Source organism: Pristiophorus japonicus, chromosome 1, assembly GCF_044704955.1.
Source record: "Pristiophorus japonicus isolate sPriJap1 chromosome 1, sPriJap1.hap1, whole genome shotgun sequence".
Classification (NCBI taxonomy): domain Eukaryota; kingdom Metazoa; phylum Chordata; class Chondrichthyes; family Pristiophoridae; genus Pristiophorus; species Pristiophorus japonicus.
In genome coordinates this window covers 358,277,475-358,288,461 of record NC_091977.1, presented here as the reverse complement: position 1 = coordinate 358,288,461, position 10,987 = coordinate 358,277,475, and the positions used below count along the sequence as shown (strand labels likewise).

Below are 10,987 nucleotides of genomic sequence, written 5' to 3'. Positions count from 1 at the left end.
CTTATTGAATTCTTTGAAAATTTAACAGAAAGAGTGGCCTGTAATTTGCGGTTGGAATGCCAGCATACTGTCAGCGTTCACCATCAGTCTGCTGTTGAAACTGACCACAATTTGGGGATTTGGCTCATGCGGAAACCCCCACAAAGCCAGCAATCTGTATAATCAGCCAAATTAGGAAAACTGGTGGGAACGTCAGTTCTTCCGCAGTAGGTACATTGTTAAATTCCCCACTGAAAGTTAGACCCAAAAGGATTAGGTGTAACTGGAGTTTTGACAGCGTTATTACTGATGAACAAATTTTAAAGGTCTGGAAAACTCATTTTAATTTTGTGCAGTGTGAAATTTTTACAACATAATTAAAATTAAAATTTCTAAGAAATTTTCAAAATTAAAAACAACATTGTTTTTTAAGTTTGCCCATCTTTATTTCAGGTTTGCTTTTTCCCCATGTGAGAGCCCCAATCTTTGTTTCACTTTCATGAACATTTTTTAAAAATCTAGGGGGAGAAAATCGCATGGCTTGAGCCTCCCGTTAGCGCCTCTGGGCGGGGCATTATCGGGGTGCAAACAACTTCTCGCCCGGAGCGTGGCACCGCTACCACCTCCAGTGAAATTCTGCAGCAGTTAACGGAGGTGCAAACCGGTAGCACCTGGCTCCTGCCACCGGGCCGCTGCACCGGCAATGACAACGTCTTCACCATGCTCAGCGACCCGTTTTCATTCTGCAATGCAAATTTGGTAGCGCCTTATGAGGCTTCCATGGGCGATGCCGACTCCAGCTTCACGGGTTGCGAACCAGGCCTCACTCCGCTCGCAGAGCGAAAATTAAGGGGGAGATGCAGCGCGCACTTTTTGCAAAATGGCCGTCTTACCAGTCACAACCTTGCCTTTTCCAATTCATGGGGTCTGTGCTGCGATGTTGCACTCCACTTCAACGCCTGGCTGCTGCCACTGCACAGCACCCCCCAGTGGTGAAGTGATGGCCCCTTCTCCCCAATGCAGAGTCATCAGCATGCCTTCCACTTTAACAGAAGGGGAGGGCCCCTGTGCTCCCGACGCTCCACGGAGTGCTGGAAAATTCCTGTAGTTGGTGCCCCAGTCCTGCCCCCGAAAGGAAATGAAGCTCCACCTCCTCTCGGGAGCGGTAACCCCAATTTCGCTGCCGGGGTGGAACTTGTGCGGCAAGCGCAGAAAGTCCTTCCTTGCCTCGGTTACCGGATTTCGCCCCCTGGAATTTACTTCCTTGTTCACTGGATAGCAAGCTAGCAGAGTAGGCAGTTACTCAGAGAGGCAAAAGGTGGGAAGTGGTGTTCCATAAGGATCGGTGCTGGGACCACTGTTGTTCACCATTTACATAAACAATTTGGACCTGGGAATCAGAAGTACAATTTTAAAATTTGCAGACAGCATACATTGAGGGGTATAGTTAATACAGAGGAGGACAGTGACAAAATATAGGAAGACATTAATAATCTTGCAGAATGGGCATGTAAACAGCAAATGAACTTCATGAGGTGGCACATTTTGATAGGAAGAACAAGGAGGCCTCATACTCATTGGAAACTAATATCTGCTCGGGAGGAGCAGAAGTACTCCGTCCCAGCTCCTCAAGGAAACCTTTCATCTTCCCTCTGCTAATTGGGGCCTTTCTCTCTCTCCTGCCATGATTGCCGACTCCCACCCTTCCAGCCCCAATGGCCTCGCTCTCTCCGGCTGATTGCAGTCGATCCCACCCTCCCAAGCCCTGAACAGCAACCGCTGCATCTCTCACAATGGCCTCTCTCCCCCCTCCAAGCCCCAATGGCTCTCTCTCCATGCTGCAACCACAGCCGCCACCCTCCCACCTCCCCAAGGCTTGAATGCAGATCTTCCCCCGCCTTCCAAGGACTGAAGAAAATAATGATAATGAGGTCCCGCCGTTTAATTTGGCAGCACCTCAATGTCCTGAGCCTTGCCAGATTCCTCGTCCATTCCCAGCCTACACCTTACCCTCCCTGCCTCCCTGTAAATATCGGAGCCGTTAACTCCGTTTTCCCTTCTCCACAGATGCTGCCTGACCTGCTGAGCATTTTACAGCAGTTTCTACTTTAATTTTTGGCCTATTTCTGTGTTGTAACCTCTATGTATTTCTAAGAGACAAAAACCTGTAAATCAGCTCTGAAATTACAAATAGGAAACACTGACAAATTAGAATAGGGTCCAGACCACACTTGATTTTGGTACCTTTCCCTGATTTAATTTTGGACTTGATTGGCAGCTTTCAATACCTCCCATCTTCTTCTGATGTAAAGATCTTTTCAGTTATCTAACAATCTTTTGTCTTTCTGTTAATCAGGTTCTAGGCCTTCTCATCGATACTTTACCAATTCAGTACATAAGAACATAAAAACATAAGAAATAGGAGCAGGAGTAGGCCATTTGGCCCCTCGAGCCTGCTCCGCCATTCAATAAGATCATGGTTGATCTGATCCTGGCCTCAACTCCACTTCCCTGCCCTTTTCCCATAAACCTTGACTCCCTTATTGTTCAAAAATCTGTCTATTTCCACCTCAAATACATTCAATGTAAGCTCATATACTACATAAGATCAATCTCAGCATCTGACTACTATTTGAGTCAATGTTGTTATTTGTGTTAAGAATATTCTTTTACATACTATCAGCACAGTGCTGAATTGATAAATAACAATTTACTCATTTTCTTTCTTGTTTGCAATTGTACTGTATTTTCTGCAATACTCCCATTGCTGGCACTAACTTTTTAACGGGGGTTTATTTGTTATGTACAGCTAGCCACGCATATCAAATATGCATTTGTCTCTTGGAGCACTTTCTGCCTTGAAAATACAGCTCAACTGAGACCACTCAGCAGGCTATAAAATAGGAAGGCACTGCATCTAAAGATAATACTGTGCTATCGGGTCTTCCATTGATTTTTTGCTTAATTTTCTCTTTAATATTTACTGTTTCCTACACACATTGCACAATGTAACCTAATGAAAGTTTGATTTGCTCAAGTTGTCTACTGGTAATGCTTTGATTTTAAATAAATAATTGAGTCATAAAGACAGTATTTTTCTTTATTCTTAGTAGTTTTCCTGAAGTTTTTCATGGCTTGTAAAGGTACTCAATTACTCTTCACCTAAATTATTGTACTGTAGTCAGTACCAAAATTGTTCTCAACTGCATATTGATTTCCTATGAGGTTTATATATTAAAATGCTTCTTTGAAATAAAAATGTTGGATAGTTAATCTTAAATCCGGAGTTAAATGGAACAAATGGTGTTAATTTACTTTGCCACTGAGAGCAAACCAACCATATATTGTCTACAACAACCGTGATTCACTCTACAAGATATAAAACAGTAAATAGAGTAAGAGTCTGTAAAAATTTGTTTGGAATGCAATATGGGTAAAGAAACAGAAAAATGAAACTGTCGTAATATGTTAAATGTTTCATACATATCGGTTGGTTCTGAATTTCTGAGATATAACACCAAAGCGAGTGTATAATGCCTATTCCTTTAAGAGCTAACATTTATTACATTTTAAATATTTAGACGTGTTCTTATTGGCAAGTAAATTGAATTCTATTATGTCTTTGGGAAAATAAATGTAATTTTCTTTGTTGCGTTGAAAGACAAAAGGTTGTAAAATTGCATGAAATGCATTTCCAAGCATTCAGTGCACACTGCCATCTCATGGTAATGTTCACTCCAATCAACACTTTCCAGAAAAAAAGCCAATCTTTTGAGAACGCTGTAGAAAAATACATTTGAAAACACATACATTGTGTTAACCCCGTCTATAAACAGTTAGGTTTTTATATTAGTTTAGTTCTGATATTAAAAAGAGAAATTAGATTGCTCCTCTAGCTAAAACCTGTTTTATAAAAAAAAAGGTCCATGCAAAAATGTCTGTAAAAATTGCAGTTCTTGACACATAAATATTTCCAATTGAAGTATTTTTTTTAATAAAAAATTAATGCATAGTGCACCAGATAGTAACATTTTGACTTACTGAATCTTATACGCCTGAAGTCATTTCTGAGAATACGTTTTTCGTTTTTCTTAAATGATTTTCACTTACAAAGTTTGATCAACTGGTGATAACTAGCATAATTGATACCACTGTTTCCAAAGAAATAGTATGTAGAATTTTAAACAGTGCTGCTTCTAGGTTGATCACAGTATGGGCCCGAAATTGGTCAATGCATAATGTGCACCCATTTCTTGGCGGTATGCCGGCGGTGCTTCGTTTCAAACCGTCGCCATACCGCAGAGACCGAAGAGGACAAAATTGGTAGATTTTTTTTGGTGTTATGTCAGCGGTATGGCAGCAGTCGGCAGTGGGCGGTATCTAACATAGTAGTCAATCCAGATCAACTTTCTTTTCAATGGGCGTTAAGGCACTGAACTGCGCATGCGTGATTTTTTTCCCCCCGTTTTTTCACAGAAGTGTTTTACTCGTGATTTCGGGGGTCAGGGGTCACCCGCTCATGCATAGTGAGTTGAAGAGGAGGGAGAGAGAGTGAGAAGGAGCAGCAAGCTGGTCGACGATCAATTACTTTAAAAACACATTGCAGAGTTAAAAAATATTCATAACAACTAATAATTCTACAGTATGAACAATAAGAAGACATATTTTACAAAGCAAAAATCAAAACAACATAAATATTATGGAAGTGTTAAAAAAAAAGTCGAAGCGCAGGAACATCAAGAAGGACGGGAGGTTGAGGGCGCCCGCCTTCGACGAGACGGAGCTACCTGCCCTGCTGGAGAATATTACACAGAGGTACTCTGAGCTAACGGAGGGTGTTCGTGGAAAGCCCCGCCCCAAAGGAGTACAACAGGATATGGGACAACATCGGGGAGGCTGAGTCCTCCACAAGTACCATGGTATGCACCAGGGAAAGGTGCCGTAAGAGGTGGAATGACCTAGTGAGGGTAGCAAGAGTAAGTAATGATTTTAATATGCACCCGCCATGTGCTATGTGCCATGTAAATGTAGGTTCAGTGTCACAGATGATGTTATTCAGCTTAAGGTTACGGCGATGTATTCGTGCTTTCAGGCAATGACAAGAGGATCAACGCAGTGTTTTTTAAATTGTGTGTGTGTGTGACCCTGTATATCTGCGATGTTAAATGGATTGAAGATTTTTACTTTGATTTACTTTACTTTCTGCAGAAGAAGACATCTACAATAGCAGCCGGTCAGCGGTGCATGGGGGGAGGACCCACAACCCAAGAGCCCCTGACTGAAATTGAGATCCGTGCCCTGTCCCTGGTCGGAGATAGCAACCGTGCCAACACCGGCGTTGGAGCTGACCCATCCATATAGGATTATAAGTTGAATACAATCCAGTCTGTGTGCGGTCCTCTCATGTTATGTAATGTAAGTTTAATGTTGGCCTCAATTGATGTACTGCAATTTTGGGTGCATGTAACGCAATACATATATGTATTGTCCATCTGCGATATGTAATGCAGTAATGCAGCAGTCATGGACAATTAATTAAGACTGCGATAAGTCACTGTACTCATGTACTCATGTAATCCTGACCCCCACCCCCCCGGAGCCAAGCATTTAAAAAAAATTGTTTTGTGCTTCCAGACTTGGATGATTCAGACCACACCGACATAGAGAGTCACATTGCCTCCACCTCTGGCATCACGCAGTCCTCTCCTGACTTCACCACTGGCAGAGATGATGAAGACAAAGAGAAGAAGAAGAGCCGCTGATCCTGGAGCCAGTGGAGGTGGAGGTGGAGATGGAGGAGGATACCCCAGCCCCATGTGGGCCAGCTGGAACATCCTCCACTACTGAGTCTGTATTCAGAGGATTCCCCCATGGCTCTTCTGATTCTGCGGGACCAAGCGGTGCACAGCAATGCATCCCCAGTGTTGCAGTGCCGTTGTGGCAGCAACAGCGGTTGGTGCAGAAAAGGTCGGTTGCTGCACGACAGATAGGCGTTCTTTTGTATGCAATAAAGTTTCAAACTGAGTACTGTTTAACTAAGCAAGGTAGGACCTTGCTTCTGCTTTATTTAGTCCCAAAGTGCCTGACTCACAAAATGGCTGGCCTTTTATACCCGAGCAGCACCATGTGCGTGCTGCTCAGTGGGCTCCAACAATGATACTATCTGGTGGCTACAAACAGCATGTACATACATGACAATACCCTCCTCTGAGATCTTATTACAGGCTTTCACAGGTTGAGACGGTCCGGTGCTTTACGCTCCCAGGTTGACCGTCTCAGTTCAATTCCGGCCTTGGGTGAATGTGCGGAATCTGTTGTGACTGGTGGCTAGATGGCTGACTTGTTGGGGGTGGCAGTGGCCATGTCAGGAATTGCAAGTCCATTTTTATCTAACAAGTCCGTGATGGAAATTCCGGGTTAACTGATGACCCTTGAGTTCACTGAAGGCTGCTGTTAGGTTGGTTGGTCGTCGACGGTTTCTTCGTCTGACTCTTTCTGCTCTGGCTCGTCTGTGTGCCTCAACATTGTTTGATCCATGAGTTTCCTGCAAGTTTGCCATTCTTGAGCTTAATAACAAATAGTCTGTTGCCCTACTTGAACATTATTGTGTTCCTAACACAGATGAGGCTGCACACAGGGAGGTTAAAGTAACAGTGACCTCAGTCTTTAATAAGACACTCCAGAGTGAGGAAGAGGCCTTAGGAGCCGGCTTATATACAGTGCTCCCATGGGATGCTGGGATCCCTTGGGACTTCAGGGATAGAGCTCCCTGGTGGCAGAACATGGGAGTGCATGATTTACAGATACACAACATCACTCCCCCCACAAAGTCAAAGTGAAAACTATTTACAAGGTGAGGCGGTTGGGAGCCTTTCTTTCCCTGGTGGACCGCCTCGGTACAAATGTCTGTTCTGATGTGTTGGCTGTGCCCTCGCTGGGCTGGCGTGTTGTTGGCTCTGCAGGGCTGCTAGGTGAACCAGGCCGTGCTGGGCTGTTGGGCGTGATGGATTCGATTTCCTGGTCCGGGGTGGTGTCGTCGATCCTTTGGGTGTGTGTTGTGTGCTCGAAAAAGGTGGTGTCTGCTGTGGGTTGTTCAGGGCAGTCTGTGAACCACAGCCTCGTTTGGTCCAGGTGCTTTCTGCAAATTTGTCTATTGTCTAGTTTGACGACAAACACCATACTCCCTTCTTTAGCTATCACTGTGTCCGCGATCCACTTGGGACCATGTCCATAGTTTAGCACATACACAGGGTCATTCAGATCAATTTCCCGTGACACAGTGGCACGACCATCGTTTACATTTTGCTGCTGCCACCTGCTCTCTACCTGATCATGCAGGTTGGGGTGAACCAACGAGAGTCTGGTTTCAAGTGTCCTTTTCATGAGTAGCTCAGCCGGGAGCACCCCTGTGAGCGAGTGGGGTCTCGTGCGGTAGCTGAGCAGTACTCAGGACAGGCGGGTTTGAAGTGAGCCTTCTGTGACTCGTTTAAGGCTCTGTTTGATTATTTGTACTGCCCGCTCTGCCTGCCCATTGGAGGCTGGTTTAAACGGGGCCAAGGTGACATGTTTGATCCCATTGCGGGTCATAAATTCTTTAAATTCGGCACTGGTGAAACATGGCCCGTTGTCACTGACCAGTATGTCAGGCAGGCCCTGGGTGACAAACATGGCCCTCAGGCTTTCAATGGTGGCGGTGATGGTGTTTCCCGACATTATTTCACATTCAATCCATTTTGAAAAAGCATCCATCACCACCAGGAACATTTTACAGAGAAACGGGCCCACATAGTCGACATGGATCCTCGACCATGGTCTGGAGGACCAGGACCACAAACTTAGTGGTGCCTCTCTGGGCGCATTGCTCAACTGAGCACACACGCTGCATTGCCGTACACAGGACTCGAAGTCAGAGTTGATACCAGGCCACTACATGTGGGATCTGGCTATCGCTTTCATCATTACTATACCCGGGTGTGTGCTGTGGAGATCCGAGATGAACGTCCCCCTACCCTTTTTTGGTAGCACTACACGGTTACCCCACAACAGGCAGTCTGCCTGAATGGACAGCTCGTCCTTTCGCCACTGGAACGGCTTGATTAGCTCTTGCATTTCAACGGGTTGCTGGCTCAGCTCCCATGCAGTACACAGTTTTTTACTACTTACAGCAGAGGATCTTGGCTGGTCCAAGTCCTAATCTGGCGGGCCGTGACAGGTGATTTATCACTTTCAAATGTTTCCATGACCATCAACAAGTCTGCGGGCTGCGCCACCATTAACAAGTTCACAGGCTGTGCCATTTCCACTCCCGTGGTGGGCAATGGTAGCCGACTGAGAGCATCCGCACAGTTCTCGGTGCCTGGCCTGTGGCGGATGGTATAGTTATACATTGATAGCACGAGTGCCCACTTTTGTATGCGGGCTGAGGCATGAGTATTTATCCCTTTGTTTTCAGCGAATAGAGATGTGAGGGGCTTGTGATCAGTTTCCAGCTTAAATTTGAGGCCAAAAAGGTACTGATACATTTTCTTTACCCGAAACACACACGCTAATGCCTCTTTCTCAATCATGCTATAGGCCCTCTCGGCCTTAGACAAGCTTCTGGAAGCATAGGCGACAGGTTGTAACTTCCCCGCAACGTTAGCTTGTTGTAATACACACCCGACTCCATACGACGATGCATCACATGCTAGCACAAGTCTTTTACACAGGTTATACAATACAAGCAGCTTGTTGGAGCATAAAATGTTTCTGGTTTTCTCAAAAGCAATTACTTGTTTTTTTTCCCCATACCCAGGTTCTCATCTTTGCGCAATAATACATGTAGGGGCTCTAAGAGGGTGCTTAAGCCCGGTAGGAAGTTACCACAATAGTTGAGGAGTCCCAGGAACGACCGCAGCTCCGTGACATTCTATGGCCTGGGCGCGTTCCTGATAGCCTCTGTCTTGGCGTCTGTTGGCCGAATGCCATCTGCCGCGATCTTTCTCCCCAAAAACTCCACTTCTGTTGCCATGAAGACGCATTTCGACCTCTTCAGCCGCAGCCCTGCGCGATTCAGTCGCTGGAGGACCTCCTCCAGGTTTTGTAGGTGCTCGGCAGTGTCCCGACCCGTGACCAATATGTCATCCTGAAAGACCACCGTGTGTGGTACTGACTTGAGTAGGCTCCCCATATTTCTCTGGAAGATCGCTGCAGCCAACTGAATTCCAAACGGGCATCTGTTGTAGATGAACAGTCCCTTGTGCGTGTTGATGCAGGTGAGGCCCTTTGAAGGCTCCTCCAGCTCCTGCATCATGTAGGCCGAAGTCAGGTGGAGCTTAGTGAACATCTTGCCTCCTGCCAGCATCGCAAATAGGTCGTCTGCCTTAGGTAGCGGGTATTGGTCGTGTAGCGAGAAAGGATTAATAGTTAATTTATAATCGCCGCAAATCCTGACCGTGCCATCACTTTTGAGTACTGGAACAATCTGGCTGGCCCACTCGCTGAATTCCACTGGGGAGATGATGCCCTCGTGTTGCAGCCTGTCCAGCTCCATTTCCACTCTCTCCCTCATCATGTGAGGTACTGCTCGCGCCTTGTGGTGAATGGGTCATGCCTCTGGGACCAAGTGGATCGGCACCTTCGCCCTGGAAAAGTTTCCAATGCCTGGCTCAAAAAGGGAAGGAAATTTGTAAAAAACCTGGGTATATGAGGCTTCATCGACATGTGATAGCGCTCGGATGTCATCCCAGTTCCAGCGGATTTTGCCCAGCCAGCTCTTTCCAAGCAGTGTGGTGCCATCGCCCGGAACAATCCAGAGTGGCAGTTCGTGCACCGTGCCCTCGTAGGTGACCTTGACCATGGCGCTGCCCAGGACAGTGATAAGCTCTTTGGTATACATTTTCAGTTTCGTGTGGATGGAGCTCAGGGTTGGTCTGAATACCTTGTTTTTTTTTTAAATTCGTAGCCAATCGTTCCAATTCTTTGTCAAATCACAAACGCCAGAGGTCACCTTGCACATGCCAAGGATCACTCTGCGCCAATGCTCTTAGCCAAAAGGCCTAGAGCCACTGCACCGTTCCTGGAAGTACTGCAATACCAGGTTCGTGCCATGGAGGTGGATGGGTCAGGTCCCCCACACACCTCCGTGGAGGTGGATGAGTCAAACCTCCCCACCCACCTCCTGTTTCCAAAAATGCAAGCATATACCTTCCTGACCAGGGAGAAACCACCCGGAGGTCATGGTGGCTGGTCAGAAACGGTACTACACTTGATCTTAGCCAAAAGGACCTTGTTGCACCACAGTCTCTCAAACATCCTTTTACTCGTGATAGATTGGCTAGCGCCAATGTCCAGTTCCATGGCTACGGGTAAGCCATTCAGTTTTGCGTTTAGCATTATAGCTGGACATTTCGTCAAAAATGTGTGCTCACCATGTACTTCAGCATCTGCCTCCTCCCTCTGAGGCTCGAAATTGTTTTGGTCCACCATGGACCGATCTTCCTCTGCCATGTGGTGGTTAGCAGGTTTTGCAGATCTTGCAGCTCGTTTGCAAGCTCGTTGGAGGTGCCCCATTGTTCCACAGCTCTACCCTTTGAAGCGGCATGAATAGGCTGAATGGAAGCCTCCACAATGCCAATAAGGTGTGAATTGCCTCGCATTCATCCTTTGTTGGGGACTCTGAGTCATCTGGGTCACCTCAGGCCTGCTGGCAGTTGCAGACTCGTGGGTTCTGCCCTGTACATTTCTGCTCGCAAACACAGTTCCAGTTAATTTATGAACATTGCTAGAACTTGTGTGCTGAGAGATTTGTTTGGTGTTATCACTGGTGGACATAAACGCCTGTGCTATCGCAATGGCCTTACTGAGGGTCGGTGTCTCTACAGTCAAAAGTTTTCGTAGGATGGTCTCGTGGCCAATGCCCAGTACAAAAAAGTCTCTGAGCATTTGCTCCAGATAGCCATCAAACTCACATTGTCCTGCAAGTCGCCTTAGCTCGGCGACGTAGCTCGCCACTTCCTGACATTCAGAT

The 10,987-nt window shown here is 46.2% G+C and overlaps 1 pseudogene; it reads right to left on the bottom strand.

Annotated features, from left to right (window-relative positions):
- Window positions 1-10,020: 10,020 nt before the first annotated feature.
- Window positions 10,021-10,256, bottom strand: LOC139279836 (U2 spliceosomal RNA; annotated as a pseudogene).
- Window positions 10,257-10,987: the final 731 nt, after the last annotated feature.